Here is a 22,588-nt window from a genome sequence, read left to right on the forward strand (position 1 = left end):
CAAAGAAAGAGTTGTCACCTTTTTGGCACCACAACTTGGTGCACATACCCTTATATGACCCCTTGGGACACATTCAAATCATCAAGTCTACCCTAAGGGTCCTAAGACCCCTCAAGGAACACTTGAGGGCTTAAATGTGTCTAAATGGGTCCTAGTGAGTTGAGAGGGACACGAAGACCCTTTAGGACCCCATATGACCCATTGGGACACATTAGAATTGTCAAGTGTGCCCCAAGGTGTCTTGGGTCCTAAGACCCCTTGAGGCACACTTGATGGCTCGAATGTGTCTAAATGGGTCATAAGGGTTCTAGTGTGTCGAGAGGGACATTGAGACCCTTAAGACCCCATATGACCCCTTGGGAAACCTTTGAAACATCAAGTGTGGGACACATTATGACCCCTTATGACATGCTTGATGGTTGTAATGTGTTGAAAGGGGCCATTAGGGATCTTATAACTTCTCAAAAAGGACATTAGGACCTCATCTAACCCCTTGGGACAAATTACAACCATCAAGTGTTCTCTAATGACTCTTACAATCCCTTATGGAACACTTGATGGATCTAATAGCATTCTTCCACCAAATCTAGATTTTAACCCTTTTGTGGATCTACAAGCTCAATCACAAGCCCAAAAGATTGGCCAAGAGAAAACTTGATTGCCTATTTATTGATTAAAAAATGTTCAATTGAGGATAAACTATTGTAGTAATCAAGAAGAAAAATGACTATGGAGAATTTGGTTATAAATTCTATTAAGAATGAAACTATAAACAAATTTCTTAGTATTAAAAGATAAAACCCAGTTGGTTAATTGGAAAGAGTGGGAAGAGCTTCTTGGAAACATGACACTAGAAGTTACAGATAAGGACCTAAAGAGCTAGGAAGGGGAAAGTGACAAGGAAAGAAGTAATCTATGCATGCGAGCCTATGTCATATGATGATGATGAATATTCACCATCTACTAGTAGCTCAAGTAGACACTGAAGGTCCTTGATGCACATGTGCTCAGAAACAAAATTTTTAGATAGAAAAGTGATAAGTATTTTGGAATTATCTATAGAGAAATGTGTACTCTATCATTCCACACCCCCCACCTCTCTCTATCTCTCCCCTCCCTATCCCTATTTATCTCTCACTCCTCCCTTGCATCTCCTCTCCCTCTCTCCCCTATTTATCTCTCACTCCTCGCTTGCATCTCTCTCTCTCTCTCTCTCTCTCTCTCTCTCTCTCTCTCTCTCTCTCTATATATATATATATATATATATATACATGTATACATATACATATATATACATATATGTATATATACATGTATACATATATATATGTATATACATATGTATACATGTATATATATATATGTATGTATGTATATACATATGTATATACATGTATATATATGTATATGTATATACATGTATATATATATATACACATATGTATATACACATATATATACATATGTATATACATATATGTATATATGTATGTATACATGTATATATACATGTATATACATACATGTATATATATATACATGTATATATATATATATATATATATATATATATACATGTATGTATATACATGTATATATATGTATACATATATATACATGTATATACATATATATATATATGTATATACATATATATATATATATATATATATAGAGATATACATGTATATATATGTATACATATATATACATGTATATACATATATATATATGTATATACATATATATATATATATATACATATACATGTATATATATGTATACATATATATACATGTATATACATACATGTATATATATACATGTATATATATATATACATGTATACATACATATATACATATATGTATATACATATGTATATATATATATACATACATGTGTACACATGTATGTATATATATATATACATATGTATATACATATATGTATATATGTATGTATATATACATGTATATACATGTATATATGTATGTATATATATATATGTATATATATATATATGTATGTATGTATGTATGTATGTATATGTGTGTGTGTGTGTGTGTGTGTGTGTGTGTGTGTCATTGCTTCTAGTACTACATAACCTGATGGGGCTATGTTGAACTAGATGCAATGCTTTTAGTTCTTCATAACACAATCACATTATTAGTAAGTTAAAAAGTGATTGCATTATGAGTAAGTTAAAAAATGATTGCATTATGTCTAAGATGAAGTATTTTAATGTTATTTTCTTAGCCCATTAACAATCTAAGCCCCATTTTGAAATTTTATGAAAAGTACACGTGACGTGACAATGTTATGTGTAATTTTGACTTTTTATTATCATAGTGTCCACTTTTTTGCACACAACCGTACCCAGAGTATTTTGTAGGAGAAAGTCTCTCCTACCCTTGCAAAAATAAGGGTGGAATGAAACAAGGAATAGACCCAAGTGAAAAAAACAAGGAATGAAACAAACCCACAACCATAACAAATGTGAAGACATGCAAACACCCCAACAACAAGAAGAAAATGAAAAGAAGGATTACAAAGAAATGAGAGGTGGCAATTACCAACCTGAAACTCTAACTGAAGTGGTGTCCTGATGCTCGAACATGTCCATTACTGAACACAAACAAGACCCAATGCCAACAGATGTAGAGCCACAAGAAACTTATTGTGTACCAACGAGGTGGTGACTAAAAACATTCACTTGTAGAGCACAAGTGAAATAACAAAGTAAAGCAAAAATTGAGTCCTTTTACTATCTTAAATAGCCTAGTAATTATGCCAATTAAAGTGAATTAATTATAATTACCCTTCTTTAAGAGAACTTGCCACGTGTCATGTTTGAGACCACAAAAACTCCTTTTCATTGTGAAGGAAACAAGGACAAGGGGTTTCACGAGGTTGAAAGAGGATTGCCTTTTAATGATCCTTAAGGACATCCTTGGCCTATAGTTAGGGACCTTCATTTCTTCTTGTCAAATGAGGCAACGACATGAGAACTCACGACCCGAAGGACAGAGACAAAAACACAAAAGACTTGCCTCTAGAGAAACAAAACAAAGCGAATAGTAGGGACCCAACTTTTTGCTCACAAAAAATAGAGACAAGTATGCAAGGCATAACACCTTTAATAAAAGATAATGAAGAAATATAGGGCTTTCAATACTATGGAGCTTTTAGAGTAGAAAATGCCCTAGACATCAAGCCAAGTGCAAAATTCAATTATTGGAGAACTTGGTCTTTCAGAAAACCTAGGATTGGAAAGAAGTTGACAATAAGTAGCACAAACAAACACATATTATATTAAAATACTTTCAAAGCTTGGAGGGATTAAACAATATTTTAGTTGTCTTATGTAGTCATTTCTTTAATTATCATCCCCATGAGGCACCGTCTTTTTTCAATCAAACCTTTAGGTCCCCCATGTCGTCTATCGCCTTTAATGAGCCAACGTTATCGGTGATAGGTTGCCAAACCAGGCAACCACATTCAAAAATTTAAACTCCGTCAGCAATCTGCAGCTCATGAATAGAGGAGGTATTCATGACGGTAGGGCCAAGCTCGTGAACGACTCTCTACAGCGGTGAAAGCGAAGGTAGGGCCTGCAGCAACCAAGGTAGGGTCGGCAACAACGACAATCAGTGCAGGGGCAGATTTGGTTTGCTCAGCAGTCTTGGAAACCAGTGGGACCAATCATCTAGTACTAAAGGCTTTATTATTACTAGTGGGTCCATATTTGTGGGCTTCCAGATGATGATTTTGTTTGCTATGGTGTTCCTCTCTTTCAGTGGGCTCTAGTCTGGTTCCATTTGAAAACACTCCAATAGGCAGACAGGTAGATCCCAGGTATGCCTTTTCCCTTATTCTTACCTCTTTCATTTCAGTCTGCACCTGTTCAGGCTTCCTTTATTACTTCTCCTGGCTTTGGTAAATTTACAATAGTAAAACAATATAAAGAATCTATAACAAGGCACCAGTGGGTACGATATGGTCCTCATGGAAGGAACAAACAAGGAAATCACAAAAACAACTGCAGAGAAGATACTTGTACAAGTATCATTGATTGATCACCCAAAGATAATAGAGGCACTGTCAGAACTAGGTGGGTCCACCTTGTAAAACATAGGATCTGACAGTAACAGGGTGGCAGAGAATCTGATAGTCGGGGCACTTGTAACAGCAGAACAACAAACTAATCTGGGAGAAGCTACGAAACACAATGACATCTCTAGCAACAGTGGCTTGGTCTTGACTTACGGGGATAGTTTAATGCACAACAACATCATCAAGTGGAATCAAGGGAGCTTCCTCATTCTTCCAAGACCCTCAGTCGGACATGCAAGTTCATTCAATCTTGGAGGGACAAATGGTAATTTACCCACAAACACTTTGAGCTTCTCACAAGCCAGTAGACCACCCACAGGAAGAAACTACACCTATGTGAATGCCAAGCAATATAAAAGAATAATTAGGCGGAGAAAGATACGAAAGTTTAAAAATACAAAAAGAGGGAAGTTAGCAGCTTTACTTCTGAAACCGATTCCACATACATCAGACAGCGCAAGGGAGGAAGAAACAAATCTGAGGCCGACTGGAATCTCTGAATCAATTAAGCGATTTGATAATATTAGAGATATTAATGGTAAAAGGAAGACAGATAATTCTCAGGTGATAGACACAGTGGAAGATGGGCTGCCAAATAATTACAGCCTCACAAGGACACCTATGACATGGTATCCAGACATCTTTGTGAATGATTTGGTAGCTATGAAGGAAAGGGTGTGGGCACTTGAAGAGAAGAGCCAAATAGAAAGTATCACAATGAAAAGAGTTACTGAGGATAACTGGAAATTGGCAGCGGAGGTCAAGTCACTTAGAGAACAAATTCAAAAATTGCAATTTAATATGGAAAAAGGAGAGTATGAATTAATATTGCTAAATAAAGACGTAGGAGAAAAGAGGACAGCAGTGAGTACTACGGGAGAAGGAGAGGCTACAAAAGGAGATAAAAACTCGTAAATGAAAAATATACAAGATGCCATGGCCAATATGGAAATAAAAGAGAATCAACTTAGAGAACAAATTGAAAAAGTTAGATCATGGGCTAACACAGTAAAGGGACCAGCAAACACTCCTATTGACAACATAGAAAAACAAGTTCGGAAACAGATTAGAGAGGAAAAAGAAAGAAATGAGAAAGCAACAAATATCGTCATCAAAGGGCTACGAGACTATGAAGAACAGGAGAAAACAACGGATTTAGTTAAAGACTTCTTTAAAGACCAATTAGACTGGCATGGAACAACCATACAAGCACAAAGAATCAAAAAATGGATTAGAGGAGGCAAAGATAGACATGTTAGAGTGACAATGAGGAATATAGGAGATAAAAACAACATTTTCAGCAAGAGGAAGTTTCTTAGAGGCACACACATATATCTTGATGATGACCTCACCGTAACTCAGCAAGAAGAAAGGAGGAAGGAATGGGAAAAAGTGAAAACAACAAGAGAAAATGGCAAGTGGGCGTGGCTACAAAATGGCAAAGCCTAAATCAACAACAAAATCACACGCAGTAAATAGGAACTCGGGCCCACCCAGGAACATTTAACTATAGTTAGCTGAAACTATAGAGGTTATCCTTGGAGAAGAGGACCTGTGTTAGGGCCGATAGCTAAAGATAATGACATCATTATGCTTACCGAGACTTATAAGCATGATGGATGTAGGGTTCTAGATTTTGAAGGGTATAAGAAGGTATCACTATGGAATGAGAAGATAGATAATGGTAAGGGGCATGGAGGCATCACTGTTCTAATAAAAGAAACTTGGAGCAGATTTGTAAACTTAGAGAAAGAAGATGTAAACAAGCAGTATATTTGGATAAAAATAACAGAGAATCAGATTTTTACAAGGGTGGTTGTCTGTTACTTCGCCCCAAAAGGCTCAAAAATGTATAAAAAGCATAGATTGGATCGAGAAGACCTGTTCGTTGCACTCAAAAAAGACATAGCAACATTTAGCTCTTTAAGGGAAATAATGATAATAAGGGATTTCAGTGCTAGAAAAGCAAACAACCAAACTCTCAATCTTAAGGAGAGTTACAATGAAAGCAGAGACCCAGTTTGGCTTGAAGAAGAAGGGACACAAAAATGGGAAAGATCTTCACAGGATAGCATGGGAAAGATTAATCATTTTGGTGCTGAATTACTAGGCTTATGCTGCCTATATAACATGGTCATATGTAATGGTTTGAAAAAGTGGCCTAAATTAGGTGGAATCACATGCAAAAGATACAATGGACAAAGTGTTGTTGATTATGTAATATGCTCGCAAGAATATGTTGCAAAGATAATTAACTTTGAGATAGAGGATTGCCCCATGGAGCTAAAATCTGATCATAACCCCATCTTGATAAGGGTGGCCACTCACTTTAAAGATCAACATATTCTCCCAAAACCTTTACAAAAGAGGAAGATGATTTCGATTCGCAAAGTTTTAATGACACAAGAAAACCATGGTACTTTCCAAAACTCTCTTTTGCGGTTGTCTAGAGTTCCGGGAAACCATCCCGAGTCTGATAAACAACATTTCATGGACAAGGATAATCTTGTTCTTACTATCATTAAAGCACTGGAGGAGTGTAAAAGATCTAGGGCCACAAGAGAAGCCAAGAACACTTTTTCGGCCAATCTGTGGTTTGATGAAGAATGCAAAACAACAAAAAGAAATTGGAAAAAGAACATAAATAGAGAAAGTAGAAAAGAGTATGATCAACTGATTAAAAAGAAGAAAGCCGAGTATATAAACAAGAGAAGAATTGAGTTGATTAATCTCGGTAAAAATAGCCCCAGAAAGTTTTGGAAAGAGCTTCAACAAAGAAAAACTCAGATAGAGAACAACATAAGAGGAACCAAATGGTTGGAATATGCCAAGACTCTCTACGAGTGTGATCTAGGAGAACATAGAACCATGGAAATAGAGACTACAGGGGAGTTTTTCAATGAAAAGGATATTATTCAAGGCATAAGGAGGTTAGCTGCTGGTAAAGCGCAAGATATAGATGGGCTTCAAGCTGAATACTTCAAATGGGGTGCTGAAACCCTCACACCACACATCACTAAAATTTTCAACAGTGTCAATAGAGAAAGTTTCCCTGTAAAATGGACAACAAGTGTGGTGATCCCACTCCACAAAAGTGGAGATATAAACAATCCTTCTAATTACCGAACCATCATGATCAATCCACTATTTGGCAAGTTATTTGGCAATTTGGTAGAACAAAAAATCAGCAACTGGGCTGAAACAGAAGGCAAACGTGCAAAAGGGCAAGCAGGCTTCAGACCGAAACACTCTACTATAGATCACGACATCACTCTTAGACACTTGATTGAGAAAGTTTGGGACACTCCAGGGAACGAGGCTTTTTGTTGTTTTGTGGACTTTAAAAAAGCATTCGACACAGTGCCACGTAATAAATTATGGGATAGAATGGAAGAGTTGGAAGTTCCTAAAGAACTTAGGTCAGCGGTTTACAGATTATATGAGTAGGTCAAAGCTAAAATTAGAACGATAGAAAGACTATCAGAAGATTTTGACAGCAACATCGGAGTTAAACAAGGGTGTCCTCTATCTCCAACATTATTCGGGCTCTATATTGACAAGTTAGAAGAGTGGATAAACAAGACCAATGGTGAGGGGGTGCAACTGGCCCACTTTGTGATAAGATTGCTCTTATATGTAGATGATCTCATAATTCTTGCTAGAACAGCTAAAGGTTTGAAAGAGCACTTGACAACACTAGAATTTTTTTGTCATGAAATAGGAATGCAAGTTAACACTAGCAAAACCAAAATTATGATCTTTTCGCTAAAGAAGAATAGGGGCATACAAGATGAGTTTCTATTTGAAAATAGCCCACTTGAGATTGTGGAAGAGTACAAATACTTGGGCATCGATTTTCATAACAAACTCAATTGGGATACTTGCAGATCAAAAAGGATCCAAGGGGGCTGGAAGGCATTATACTCTTTACAAAACAAGTGCAGGAACACAAAATTATGGGATTGGACGACTATGAAAACTCTTTTTGGTTTGCTGGTCACTCCAGTTATTCTATATGGATTTGAAGTGTGGGGAGGTAGTATGTTCGAACAAAAATGGCGGCAAGTAGAAAGAATTCAAAAGCACTTCATCACATGCAATCTTAAAGTCAAGACCACAGTGCCGTATGAGATCCTTTTGGTGGAGGTAGGCTCCTTTCCATTAGAAGCTGTTGCTTTGGTTCAGATGATAAGCTATTTAAAGAAAACCCAAGGTCTGGAAACACATCGTTGGCCCAAGTTGATCATAGAGGAAAAACTTGTGAGGCGGAAAAGCACATGGATGAAGCAAAATGACAAATGGATGCGAAAATGGGATATCAACATCCAAACTTGCCCGGATAACATTACAGAAATAAAGAAGTTTGTCAATGAAGAATTCTGCAATATTCTGTGGACAAGACACATAGGGCGGAAAAAATCTTATTACATTAAAGAAATCAATCCCACTTCTAGTCATGATGAAAAGGCCTATATAAGAGCACCTATTAACTGGAAAGCAAAAATGTTGATGGAACAACTTAGAACTAGTTCACATCAGCTGCGATGTGAAACTGGTCGATGGCAAGTTCCCAAGGAAGAGTGGGCAGACAAAACATGTTTATTTTGTAATATGGGAACAGTTGAGACAGAGCAACACTTTGTCAAGGAGTGCCTGGCTTACAATGACATCAGATCTAGTTATACAAAAATACTGCAGAATAAGGACTTCAACTATTTATTCGAGGAAGATCAAGTGAAGAGAGCGGCGGATTTGATTACCAAATTTCAAAAGAGAGACAAGTTAACCAAAATTTTACAACTCACTAGTTTCGCCCCTGACTCGAGAGGGTGATTGCATGGGTCCCATAGACTACTTTAGTCTCGTGGACATCATTAAAATCTATCATACCATATCATATCATCTACTATTTAACACTTGATATGATGCATATAAGTTACCCTATCCAATGACTCCCCATCCAGTACCTAGGGGATCGACACTGCTCGAAGCCGCATCTTCTTCAGACGCTGCAGATAATAAGTCGTACCATCAAACATTCCAGCAAACACTTATAGGATTCCACCAAACTTTCGCGGAAAAGAGTTAGAATTGGATGATGACAGCAATTGGTTGAATTGAACAGGCATATTATAGAAAGGAATGGGCCCACATCAGACCCGCGACCAGTCAATGACACGGCAATCGAATTCCAGCCGCGACTGGGACTACCGTCTGCATGTTGTTTGACAATACTATTGCGGGTACGAAATACATCTTTAGTGCTCAACCTCCTCCTTGTTTCTACAACATGAAGTCACATACTTTCTTTACGCCCTGCGCTATTTTCCTGCAGTTCACAGCCTGCCTCGCGGCTTCTTATGGAAGATGTCCCGGCCCTACTTTTGAATGCGCGGGTATAAATATGTCATATCCTTTTGGGATTCTTAACCAGGGTTGCGGTCTTCTCGGCTTTCAAGTGGAGTGTGAAGGAAACCCTCAGTTGCATGTTCACAGAAGTGACTACAGGATACTTAATGCTTCTCTGATCTCTCAAAGAAGGATCACCATTGTTAACCAGAAACTTTTTCAACCCTGCGGTTTGGACCCGGATGTCTATGACGATCTCAACAATTCCCATTTTCTCGTTTCGCGCCAGAATTTTAATGTTACTGAGCTTCGAGACTGCGGGGAGAATCCCCCCAAGGAAATTGTTGAGTTGAAGTGCAATGGCAGCGGTGAATTTAAGGGATGGTATTTGGGTGTATTAGAAAAACCTGGGCTTTGCATCGAAATGTATCCAGTCCCGGTTTTGGAAAAACCTAAAACGCTGCCTAAACGCGGTTCAGATTTTTTACAGCTTTTACGGAAAGGATTCCAGGTAGAATGGGAGGATCCTAAGATCATATTTCCAGAGTGTGGCAGCTGCGAGGCAACAAATGGGATATGCGGTTATTATCCTTTTACCGAAACTTTCTGCTGCTACTGCCCAAATGGAAAGACACATCTTTTTAATTGCTCTGACAGTATGTTAAATTTATCTCTTTTTCAGTTTTATAATACTTTCATTCAGTATATGTAGATGCATTTGGGTATGGTAAGTTACAATTGAAGCTAAGCTGGAATTGTAGGAATATTTTAATGGCAGTGGTTTCAGGAATTTTATTTTGTATTTTTTCTTAAAAGTTTCACTTCTACATAAAATATTTTAAAAAAGGAAAAAACTTTATGTTTTTTCTAAAGGCAGGGAGCCTGGGCTACCAACCAGCCAGCAAAGGCCACCAGGAAACAGATTTAGGAACCCAATACGGGCCCATACATGCCTGAAACCTCTTCGGCTTAAAGCCAAAGATGTAGGGGCATCTACACCGTCCTGGCCTCATCTCTTATGATGTCGGATGGTGTGAGCCATATTCAACTTCACTAGTAGACCTTTTTGGTGGGAATAAATTTTACAAATTTTTGACATATGCAAATATTTCTCCTAAGCTGGTGGGGCTAACCCCAGCCCCACCCATTTTCACCCCTCAAGTTTTAGAGGCCTAAAAATGAGGGGCTCCTATTTTTGAGGAAAAGATTCTAAATGATCCACCCTCAGAAAAATTCTCCTGAGACCTCTTATGTCTAAAAATAGAATTGTAGCCCCTCCCACGAAACCGCCTAAGGCAGGGTCCCATGAGGGGGCTACAGGGCTATTTTTTAGGTAGAGGAGGTTCCATAAGAAATTTTTTGAGGGGCTACAGGTTTAGTTAGAATCTTTTCCTTCATAATAGGAGCCCCTCTTTTTTAGGAAGCGGATGAAAATGGGGAGGGCTGGCAGTTTAGGGAAAAATCTAGCCATTTGTCAAAGACTGAAACTTTAAAACTAAAAAAGTCTTTTATCATAAAATAAATTTTAGAAAGTTTTTCCTTAAAAAATCTCAGCTTACAAATTTCCTAAAAAATCTCAGCGGGTGTGGCTCTATTTTTGAAAAAGCTGGCTTCCATGAGACCCCAGCCTAAACTATATATTAGAAAAATATGTTGAGCCGATAAATTAGTCCTATTCACAAGCATCGTCGGCATCAATCTTTCATTCCCTGAAGACGAAGCAGCAGAAAGATTCCAAATGTCGGACTCTAATCTTCATGACTACACTGTAAATAAAAGATTAACATGAATATTCAATTTTAGGTGCGCCTCACCATCCTTCTATAGACATCCTATTTTAACCACCAACAGTGCCTTCGATAAATAAAGCTGATGCAGAGCATTTCGGTTCAGACATCCACATTCAATTTTAGGAATCTGGTTGCTAACTGCAAATTCAACCAGCAGATTTGACTGGTCTTCCCGTTTGCTGAATTATATTTTCAGTTGTGTCCAATTTAGTAATTTAGTTGAGGGGATACTAAGTTGGAGCTAATTTAGAATTTCAGTGTTCACATAGGAGGATAGTCATCAGTTGTGACTGTTTTTCTGGTGGTCTTATTCTTTTAGGAGAGGAATGAAATAAAGGGAGGGCTTTTTGGTGATAATGTACCATTTTCAGCTGCGATCAATGAATAAATTTGTTAGTATTTCTAAAATATATTAGGTAGGGGTTTTCATGAGGAGGGCTTATCCCATGTTTTTAACTGTTTTAGTGTAAATTGTGTTTAAATTTAAGTAGCGTGAGTATTTTTATGTCATTTTTCAATAATAGAAAAGGATACGTCACTGTAAATTGTGTTTTTATTTAAGTAGCGTGAGTGTTTTTATGTCAATCAATAATAGAAAAGGATAAGTCACTGCTCAAAATTTTAAAATAAGCTATAAAAAAGGAGGGTTAGAATGCTTATTGGGAAAAATGGCATATGACTTTATAAGATATTTTCTTTATCTTTGATTGTCTCCTATTTTTCTTCAGTGTTGCTAAAAATGTTGAGCAGAGGCTGATAGCTAAAATAAGCTTTGCAAGAACATGAGGACCTGTGCTTAAAGCTCTATTTTTGAAGAAGGCAGGTGGTCTCACGAGCAGAATTTTATTTTGCTACTAGATTATTCAAAATCTCCTCAAAAATAGAAACTCCTACCTTTTAACAAGTGGGTGAAAAATTGTGGAGCTGGAAATCACCCCAAAAGCTTAGGAATGTTTTTTGCCACTTTTAAAACATTTTAATTTAAGATTTTTTATTTTTTATGAAAAATAGTTTTAGCACGATTGACCTTTTTTCTCATCTTTAATGCACAAAGTTTAGAAGACAAAGATATTGGTTTCATGAGTCCACTAGCTTACACCATGTTGGCATGCTGCTGCTTATTAGTGTTTTAACCAGTTACATGTTCCCATGAGACATTGAAATTGTTAAAAAAAAGCATAATATAGAATGGAACAGCTATTTTGTAGCCAATGAAATAAGCTTGGGAAAAATATGAGGAACTGAAAAATAGTTATTAAAAATACTGTAGAGTACATAAGTCATAACTATCGAATAGATACTCCATTCTAACAACTATTCTAACAACTTTATATGTCATTATGCTCACCAGCCTATCTGCTAACCATGGCCGGAAGAGGGGAGAGAGCCTCTCTCCCGAGGACCATGCCACGTGCCATGGTTAGCAGATAGGCTGGTGGGCATAATGACATATAAAGTTGTTAGAATAGTTGTTAGAATGGAGTATCTATTCGATAGTTATGACTTACGTACTCTACAGTTTTTTTAATAACTATTTTTCAGTTCCTCATATTTTTCCAAAGCTTATTTCATTGGCTACAAAATAGCTGTTCCAGAAGATTCTATATTATCCTTTTTTTTTAACAATTTCAATGTCTCATGGGAACATGTAACTGGTTAAAACACTAATAAGCAGCAGCATGCCAACATGGTGTAAGCTAGTGGACTCATGAAACCAATATCTTTGTCTTCTAAACTCTGTGCATTAAAAATGAGTTATTTAATTACACTGATATTGTTGTCCTGTGAAGATAAGTTTAAATTTGACATAAATAAAGTAACATTTTGTGACCAAGATTCCACGAGTAATATTTTTTTTAATACTGCTCATTGGTTTGGCAGATAAATTTTTTTCTATTTAAAATTTTATTTGAACATGTTATTTACTGATGCTTTTCGTTGTGAGCAGGTATTGGAATGGGTTATGCATATCGCCATACGACGAGGAAATCCATCAGTCCCGGCGCAATAATAGGTAAGAGATGTTCATTTGGTTTCAGAATATGAATGCTAGTGGCTCACGCAACCCAGGAGTGCCCACCAAGTTGCAAACGATTAAATAATTTTCATAACAGATATGTAGGCATATGATTTACATCGTTGCTGTGAGCAAGGGAGCTACCGTTTTCTCTAAACATCTATTTGAGTATATCATAAAATAGCTATTAACGTAACCTGTGGAGATCATACAATAGTTATTTATTTATATAAGCACATATTTATTGACTTTTAATTAGTTATCTTCCTTTCCTGTCAAAACAAGCTTTATGACTGAAAAGAGTACAGAGTTGTTAAATTTTCAATTAGGTATTCCAGATTTTGTGGCTACCCATCGCGAGGATGGCCGTGAGTGTAAAGTTTTCTGAAGTTGTAAACTATAGAACAATTAGATCTAGGTGAGAAAATAGCAAAACTTCTAGAAAAAACATAAATAGAAGAAGCAAAGCTGCTTAGAATAAAAAATCTACTGATTCCATTGTGCTCTCACGTTGATTATTACAATACTGCAATGCCTAAACTTAGCAAGATAATAACCATCGTTAGAAACCGTTAATTATGGTGGAAATAAAATCTAATACTAAACAAAGTTATCCTTCAGCTGGACTTAATGCATGATTCATGCAAATCACCACTTAACATCCGTAAACTACGCACCAAACAGTTAGAATTATTAACACTAACACCTTCCCATAATTCTATGGAGAATAGAAGCTAATGACACCTTCCCTTAATTCTAACTGGAGAAGCTAATGAGGAAAGGAGGAGAGAGGGAAAACTTAATTGAAAATTACAGAGAGAAATTCTTTTATGACATAAAAATTATTGTGGACGTTTGTCAAATCATAACCACCAAGGTGCTGAATGAAAAATCTTCTTTGAAACCATGACGGTGATTGGCAAATAAAGGCAAAACATCTATTGTTCGATGATGCAGTACTCAATCGTGCAAGAATAAGATGTTGATTGAAAATATAGTTGTCAATCGTCTATTAATCTGATCAACTATGGAAGCAAAAGAAACATTCCTGCTGAGGCATGACAGGTCCACAAAAAGTGTCACTGGAGAGAAAAGAAAGGCAAGATCCATGCGAAGAGAGCATGATCTTGACTTGTTTCTGATGTAGAATCGGGTTCAACCTTTGATGCTGTAACATTTTGATGTAAGCCTCTGCTTGTGGGCCTGAGAAGAATTGATGGCTTCTGTTCGAGATAACTGAATGGCATAATAAAGACAAAGATTGAAAATTCCATTCTTGAAAGCTCCAATCATCAATTCCTAAAAAAACGCTCTCTTTTTAGCAACTAGCTCTGATATCATGTAAAATTTTCTATAGTTGTAAGCTATAGAACAATTAGATCTAGCCGAGGTTACAGATATCAGTAGCTTATAGAAGCCACTCGATTCCTTCACATGTTTTTAGGGGGTCTGCAGTGTTAGATTGGACTTAGCCGATCAATTTCAGGCCTGGATTCTTAATTTCTTATACACCTTAAATAACTCTTAATTAAATTTAATAGTTGGCTAGATCATATTCAAAACACCGTTTTTGGGAAAGAGGCAGCTTGTCGGCTCTTTAAGTTATTTTGAGTTTAGTCTGGATGACTATGGACATGTTATATGATGATGTTTCAGGGTAGAGTCAGGTGGATTGCAAGGTTTCTGTAGAATTTAAAATGATTACAAAATAAAATAAAGCTGTTGAACTATGAAGTTTTATTAATCATGTGTGTAATACTATGTTATCAGAAACGAGAAACGAAACCGCAATGGTAAGTGAAAAAAAAAATGCAATGCGTAAAAGTTGTCCATAAGAAACGGGTCAAATGAAATTAAATACAAGCTACTTCTCTCACAGTCGCTAATGAAAAAAGTTCAGAATTTATTATAATTTGTTTAATTTTAGCTCAAAACAACAAATGGACTGAAACCTCCATAGAAATGGAAACGGCCGTTTCGTGACGGAAACTGTTGGCCATCGAAACGAGAAACGGTCTCCCGTCACGTTTCTGGTAATACATGAAACTACAATGAATAGATAGCTTGAAAGAAATTGAGATTATGGAGGTAATGAAGGGAGAGATTGCCATCTACTAACTGGTAATCCTTTTAGCTATAAATGAGACAGAGAGAAGTTCTTTCTTCTTAACTTTTAATCATGTGTATAATAGATGAAACTACAATGAATATTAAATAATTTCAGAGAAATTGATGTTATGGAGGTAAAGAAGGAAGAGACTGCCATCTACTAACTGCTAATCCTTTTTGTAACTAATGAGGCAGAGAGAGAAATCCGTTTTAGTTAACTTCGAATAAAACATTAATTTATGGCAGTCACGAGAAAATCTATGCTCTAGTTTAACAATATAATGAGTGAACTGATGCAAGTGTGAATCAACGCTAACAGTTTCATTTGAATGTTGGAAAGTCTCAATTGGTATCATAATTACAGAGCATCTTAATAATTATTAATAACATATATTGAAAATAGTGATATTGTTACCAGAATTTCATTTCATATTTTATAAGAATTCATTTATCAGAATTCATTTAAAAAATAACTGAACATTTAACATTCATTGTTAGTATGATGTTCATATGTAATGAATTCTATTTATTCGTATGAGAAATAAATTCTTGTAAGTCGCTATTTATAAAATATAAGTTAATAAATTTGACTAAAATATTACAAAATTACATTCTGATAAAATATATAATTTGACTTTGTGTGGAAAAATATGTGTGCATATCAAATTATCAATAATATTAAAAAAAATTAAAGAAAGGGCATAATAGTTGGAAGAGTTCAATGCTATGCTTGGTTTATGAATTGGTGACATGGGAGACCTTAGTAGATCATCTTCAAGTGAGACCTGAAAGAGCTAAAATATAAAATGCTGATTTTATTGATTCAGATTTTTTTGGATACATTCAGATATATACAAAATTGATATGGAATTGATATTGAATTATTATATACATTGATGTCTAAGCATCTTTATATAGCCTAATTTTCTCTTACAAAAACTACTTATGAGAATAACTTCCAGCAACTATACATTTAACTAATTTATTTATTTAAACTAAACTTAGAAACTAGCCTGATTAATATAATAAATCTAACATATCCCCTTATTACATTAATCCAACAAATTTAATGTTTCCCCTTATTAGAAACTAATCTAATTAATGTAATAAGTTTAACATTCCCCCCTTATTATGCCAATAGTGGCATGTTGTGATGGTTAAGTTGTTGAGTTGTTATCCTTGCCATCAAGGTTCAAATCTAATGGGGATGAGGTCCCATGTTTGTGGCCTCACTGGTTCATAGCTCCAAGTCAAAGCATTTACCTCTCTTTCAAAAAAAAAAAAACATTCCCCCTTATTATATTAATCCAACAGATCTGGCATTCCCTTTTATTAGAAACTAGCCTAATTAATGTAATAAGTCCAACATTCTCCCCTTATCACATTAAGCCAATAAAAGTGAAAGCCTTAACCAATATTATTCCTCTAGAAACTTTGATGAAGCTCCTTCATCAATCTTTGAAAGTAGATTTTTCTTCTTTGCAACTTCAGATTGCAAATCCTAATCCTGAAGTTGCCCTCATATCCCAACTTCAGACTGCAAATCCTGAAGTTGTCCTCATAATAACATTGTTTGTACCTCCCTTACACAAGGAGACAGTTCCTCCAAAAATTTCATATCTCCATGGAGTGTGCCTGATGCCTCCTCTGGTGCTGCACATGAGATGCCTTTCTTCCAAAAGTCCACATCTCCTTTGAGTGTGTCTAACGCCTCCTCAAGTGCCATAGAAACAATCACCACTAATATGTCATGGACGCCTTTCCTCTAAAAGTCGACATCTCCTCCAAGTGTCTCTAATGCCATTCTTCAAATCTTGCCCCCCCCTCACTCCATAGAAGGACAATCACGCAACCAAGCCCCCTCTTTTCTTCAAGGACAAAAATATATCAAGTCCCCTCTTATCTTTAGGGATGAGTTTGCCAAGCCTCGACTTTACAGGGACACAAATAGGTGCTTCTCATGCAGTAATCATCTCTGAGTGAGAAGCTAGTTCGAGATGATAAAAATCCTCCAACCTCCTATGCCTCTGGCCTCCTATTTACTTATTTATTATTCTTTAATGCACAAATCTTGTATCAATTTCAAGTGGACTATCACAGTCATCATTATTTGTATGTATTGCAAAATCACAAAAGTGTGTCTCACCTTCAATTACAACAAAGACTACATTTTTCTTCAACTTCCTACCGATAAGATCTTTGGCCTGCTGAAAACAATTCATCTATACATGTCCACTTTGCTAACAATAAAAACATTTTAGTTATCTTCTGCCAGGAACACTAGATTAAGAAGTGAACGAAAAGTACTTTATATTGAACAATGTTATCACCTTCATTCATCTTCAACCTAAACAACTTTTGTTTTATGGACATTTTTGCACTAGAAGCTTGTGAACCAAACAAGATGTTAAGCCCATCCCATTTTCTTTTGAAGTCTTTGAAAGATCGATATGGTGCAATTATGCATTTGATAGACCAAGTCCAATCAATGCAGAGACCCTATGATCTTTGGCTATCCACTTTGTTATTTTATCTGCATCTTGGGGTTTCTGAATAGTTCCATTAACAATGTCCCATAGATCTTTTTCAATCAAAAGCAATTGTATCTTAATTTTCCATGTGTGAAACTTAGGCCCTTCAAATTTGGGATTTCTAGATAATTTATCCATTGTTTAGAAAACAATACTATAGAGCAAATAATGTAATTGAAAAATTGAGTGATGTTGATCCCTGTTTTATTCTTCATAAAAAAAAAGAATCACAACATATTCATGGACAATATAATATTATAATATCTGCGCAATAAATCTCAAACTTCTCTTCAATAAATCCACAGAAGTTAGGGTCCGATTATCCAAAATCCATTAACAACACTCTTCTCCCAATCGATCAACCTGCTCTAATACCAAATGAAAGAGCTGATTCAGATTTTTCTAGATACATTCGGATACATATTGAATTGATATTGAATTATTATATACATTGATGTCTGAACATTTTCATATAGCCTTATTTTCCCTTACAAAAACTACTTATGGAAATAACTTCCAGCAACTATACATTTAACTAATTTATTTATTTAAACTAAACTTAGAAACTAACCTAATTAATGTAATAAATCTAACAAGATCTTGCCATGGAAATTGCTCAGGGTTTGATATTCCTGCATAGTTAAGATCTGCTCATACTACACAAAGATGTCAAATAACACAACATTCTTCTCAATGAAAAATTGAGAGTGGAATTTGCAAGTCATTCCTTGTAAATGTTCGCATCTCACAACTACACCGCAAGGTACAACTAGAAGGGTATTCACTCAAAATATCATGGCTGATTTCAACTCACAAATAAATAAATCTAATGTTTACAATGCTGGGGTCATTTTTGTGGAGCGATTTTTGCTAAACTAGATATTGATGCATAATGAGATAGAAACCAAATCAAGTGGCTATTGTGTAGTATCTCTGTTTCAGCACTCTGGTTCTTCATCGTGTTTTGCCACCACTTTGTTTAATCCAATTCAATTAATTTTAAAAAAATCATAATTTAAAATATAAAAAAATATTAATTTGCAAGCGTTTAACAGGTTTGATTAATTAGATTGTTTTTATTATTTCATTAAAATATAATTTGGAAGACAATTATTTGAGTAAATTGTAACAATTTTTTAACACAAAATGAATGATAAATTTTAGGCCCTTGCATAAATTTAGAAATCATGTTAATAACTTATAGGTTCATAGGAAATATCAAACATGCGATGGATCAAATAAATGAGACTTCAAATAATATGATGACAATGAAATAAGTAATGTGTCAACCTTAAGCTTCATCTCACAGAAAAATGGGATTTAAAGATGGCTTATAGTTAAGCGTTTGAAAAAATAGGACAAAAAGATCAATGGTGTACTTGGTTTGAGAAAAGGTTCTATCCATGTATTTGTAATGTAGATAATGACTGATTAATATTAGACCAGCGTGTACTTAAACTGAAATTGGATTGTAAATGAGTGGATAAATGAGAAATTTGCATCGAAATTAGAGGTAATGTTGAATTTACACATGATTGAAGGAGAAAGGAGAATCATTAAATGCAATAAGAGACCTTACCATAATAAACACACTAAAGTAGGCTAAAAATAGTTCCAAAATGAACCCAAATTAAGTGCTCACCTTTTAGGACAATACAATATCGAACTATGAAAACTCAATGCCAAAAAGTTGTAATAACCCCAACCAATTATAACTTCAACAAACACCAAATTCTTTTATGATTGAGTTGTTTGACATTTCATCAAACACTTTGCAAGAAATCTTTGATACCAATGTAACATCCCTTGCCCAAACTGACTGATTTTAGCTCAAGGAATGTTGTCAAACATTTATATGTCGCCTTTCTCTTTTCTAATTTTTTTTGTGTTTCAGATTGTTTAATATAGTTTGAATGATGGTAAGAAATTTAGAATGTTCGCAAATGATATTACAATACTTTTTACAATGAACTAATAATGCAAGCGTAGTTCTTTTTGGTATCTTTCAATGCATATACATGGAAACTAGATTTGGAATGCATACCTACAGCCAACTGGCATTTTGACAAACAAATGATATGCAATTATTATGCTGATCATATATGCTATTAGATGGACATTTTGTCAAACAAGTGGTATACAACATATATCTCCTTTATTGAATTCATTCCCATGTACAATGTTGCTATGAATTTACCAAGACAAATGGGCTTACATTAATGACTACAACAACACCAAATCTGATTTTGAGTTATCACTTACAACAAGAAGATTATATGCCTAAGTTTACAATGCTAACTACTAATAGTTGCAAGAGGAATCTGATAATAGTGATGCTCACGGACGGAGATGAAAGTTGCAATCGAAATCAAGCATAAATACTGTAGCACAAAATTGTCCTCATCACTAGCCTTATTGTCAAAATTGGAAGAAGGCTGTACCTTGAAAATGGACGGTGTGTGATCAAATTTGTTAGTAGAATCATCATAATTAAGTGAATACATTCTAGTATTAGAAGTGCAAATAAATAAGATTTTCTTGAAACTTAACATTTCTCTTAATGAACAACTAATTCATGTTTTGGGTGGAGCAACTTATATCCCTTTATGCAATCAGGATAACCTACAAAGATTTGATTAGGATCCATAGTTTTGTGATTTTGTTAAGTATCCATGTTTTAAGTAGTGATCAAAAGTCCCTAAATTTCTAAATTGATGGTTTTTTTTAATGTTCATTTTCTAAGGGGAGAGGTACTATCCAAGGCTTTCTAAAGAAATATATTTCATATATAAAAAGTAGAGTTGAATGCTTGTCCCCAATATTGTCGTGTAAGACCTTTGGAGTGTACGATACAATTTTCCATCTCTTTCAATAATATATTCTTCATTCTATTAAATCATTTAGTTGGTGAGCATAATGAGTTTCCCTTTGCATATTCATCCCCTTTGGATTTGTAAAATTGTTCAAACTTAACATTGACATGTTCCCACTTTCATTTATTTGGTGTTCATGTAATGTTATCTCTAGTTATTTCTCAACTAGTGCCTTGAATTATTAAAACTTGTTAATTGACTTCAATTTTTTGTTTAAGTCAATTTTTTGTCTAAGAAGTAGACCCATGGATATTTAATTTTTTTTTTATCTATGAAGGTGATAACATATCTCAACATATTATATGAGAGATGAGTAAATGCCTCTAATATATCACCATGAATCAACTCCAATGATTGTGTTGCTGTTCAATATTTGTCTTTGCCAAACTTTTCTTCAAATATTTCCTAGGATAAAATTGTCATAAAGACCTTTAGAGAATGTGACTTATGGTAATCCCACAACCTTTTCTTTTTTTTGATGTATTAGAAAGCAACCAAGGAAAAAAGGGGGCTGACCCTAAGATACAAGAAGCTGAGAATCAGTTGGTAGTCATTTAACAATAATTCAACCTACTCCTTTTCTAAACATCAAAAAATATTCATCTTCTCAAAAATATTATCATCTATCATCCCAGCATAAACACGAGTTCTAAACATGATATCCCAATGCTCAAACCCAAAACCATAATAACAATACATCCTAAGGATCCTACTATACTTCGTACAATAAGTCCACTTATACAAAACAACCCTTCTAGGTGGAGAGTTCATAATCAACCAAAACATAACAAAATTTGGAGTTAAAAAAAACAATGGGGCTATAGTTCCTCTTTATATCCTTGGTCATCCTTCACAAATTTTTCATCCTCCTCTTTCATGGGTTATGCCACCAAGGTCCCAAACCAGCCATTCACAAGGAAGCCATAGAGAGATAGTGCAGTCTCACTCTCCTTTCCCGCCTTGACATCGTCTTTGTTAACCTACAAAAGATAAAGAGTTGTGGCTACTGAATGCATCACCTTGGTGGTGTACACCACATTGGAGTTGAATTTCTGGTACATGGTCTCTTGGCTTTTAGCAAACTCCTTCAAGGAGGCCTCCAACTTACTAAATTTGTCGGCAATATTATTGTCTTTGTCATTACCCTAGGGTCCCCTCCATTTTCCTCCCACTCTTCTCAGCAATCCTCACAGGAGATGAAATATCCCCATCCACAATCAAATTATCCGATGTTGGATTCCCACTATTCAGGTTATTAGAAACATGGGAGGGGTTGGGGTTATCCTTGCTCTCCGAGCCATAGCTAGTGTGCACCATTTTTGTTTTCTTTCTCTTGATAGGTTTAGTCTCTAACTCAGTGGATTCAGAGGTGACAACAATGTCTTTATTGGGTGGGGTTGGAAATTTTTCCATTTTTAACCTCTTACTAGACCTCCCAGTACTTTTCTTGCTCTTGCCAATAACAATGTCCGAGTAGATAACACTAAAATTTTCATTCTGTTGTTCATGAGAATTTTTAATAGACTTATTTCTCTTTAGAACAGATCCAGGGCTTGTGTTAGTGGAAATTTGGGGTTTGTAATGACTGGAGGGTTATCAGATGGTGGTGGGTGAAGGGCATAGTGGAATTTATATAATTTAACATAAAAGTTTGGTGGAGGATGTAAAAAGATTTCCCTTCCTCCCATTTTTTATAGACATTATAAACACTATCTCCCATGGAATGCATTATCAAATGTGGGAAGGAGATTAGATCATGGTTCCTAAAATGATTCAGAATAGGAAAGTGGTAATTGTAGAACA

The 22,588-nt window shown here is 35.3% G+C and overlaps 1 pseudogene across 1 annotated transcript in view; it reads left to right on the forward strand.

Annotated features, from left to right (window-relative positions):
• The first annotated feature begins 9,337 nt into the window (after positions 1-9,337).
• Positions 9,338-22,588, forward strand: part of LOC149572472 (putative receptor-like protein kinase At5g20050) — a 35,803-nt pseudogene continuing 22,552 nt past the window's right edge. Inside the window, exons 1-2 of the transcript XR_016359921.1 lie at positions 9,338-10,121; positions 13,204-13,269. The product of XR_016359921.1 is annotated as a putative receptor-like protein kinase At5g20050 (transcript). The remainder of the gene's footprint in view (positions 10,122-13,203; positions 13,270-22,588) is intronic.

This window comes from Cupressus sempervirens, chromosome 2 (assembly GCF_028749045.1).
Source record: "Cupressus sempervirens isolate cs-2001-9-10 chromosome 2, ASM2874904v1, whole genome shotgun sequence".
Lineage (NCBI taxonomy): Eukaryota > Viridiplantae > Streptophyta > Pinopsida > Cupressales > Cupressaceae > Cupressus > Cupressus sempervirens.